This window comes from Pyxicephalus adspersus, chromosome 1 (genome assembly GCF_032062135.1).
Source record: "Pyxicephalus adspersus chromosome 1, UCB_Pads_2.0, whole genome shotgun sequence".
Taxonomy (NCBI): domain Eukaryota; kingdom Metazoa; phylum Chordata; class Amphibia; order Anura; family Pyxicephalidae; genus Pyxicephalus; species Pyxicephalus adspersus.
In genome coordinates, this window is record NC_092858.1 from 2,586,949 (window position 1) to 2,587,663 (window position 715).

Genomic DNA, 715 nt, shown 5'->3' on the forward strand with positions numbered 1-715 from the left:
GCATAGGTACAGTTACTATGGAGGGGGGGTCTCTGTATGGTAAAAGTAAGTTATATAGAGCCACAGTTATATGTTATATAAAATTCTATATAATATTGGCTTTCTATGGTATACAGAGGAGTTATATGGGGGAAGGGAGCTCTGTTATATCTAAAATGATGAAGAAAAGATAGGAGGGTGTTATACAGGAGGTGGGGGGATATATGGGAGGTGTTAGGGTGTTATATACAGGTAGGTACGATATAGAAGGGTGTTATACAGAGGTAACCCCCCACATGCAGGGGGGATGTACACGGCATGACGGTATATGGAGGTGCTATGGGAACCCCAGTGCTGCAGCCTCTTCTCTCTCCCAGTAATGCATTGCGACCGGAAGTGCCCGGGACTCACCCATTCCGATTCGCCCGGTGACATCAGCGTGAAGTACCACGTGACTGATTGCAGCCCCGCCCACAGAGATCAATTGAGGACAGAGCAGATTTCCCAGCCAGTGCTGTGTATTGGGGGCTCTGTACAGTGTGCAGAAGGGCAGGAGAGATCCCCCATGTGTGCAGAGAGGGCAAGAGAGATGCCCCATGTGTGCAGGGAGGGCAGGATACAAGAGAGATCCCCCATGTGTGCAGAAGGGCAGGAGAGATCCCCCATGTGTGCAGAGAGGGCAAGAGAGATCCCCCATGTGTGCAGGGAGGGCAAGAGAGATCCCCCATGTGTGCAG

The 715-nt window shown here is 50.9% G+C and overlaps 2 protein-coding genes across 2 annotated transcripts in view; one reads left to right on the forward strand and one right to left on the reverse strand.

The window, feature by feature from the left end:
* Positions 1-715, forward strand: part of LOC140323433 (uncharacterized) — a 54,635-nt gene that overhangs the window by 8,425 nt on the left and 45,495 nt on the right. The window lies entirely within an intron of this gene.
* LOC140321801 (uncharacterized) overlaps positions 1-715 on the reverse strand; it is a 33,779-nt gene that overhangs the window by 6,530 nt on the left and 26,534 nt on the right. The window lies entirely within an intron of this gene.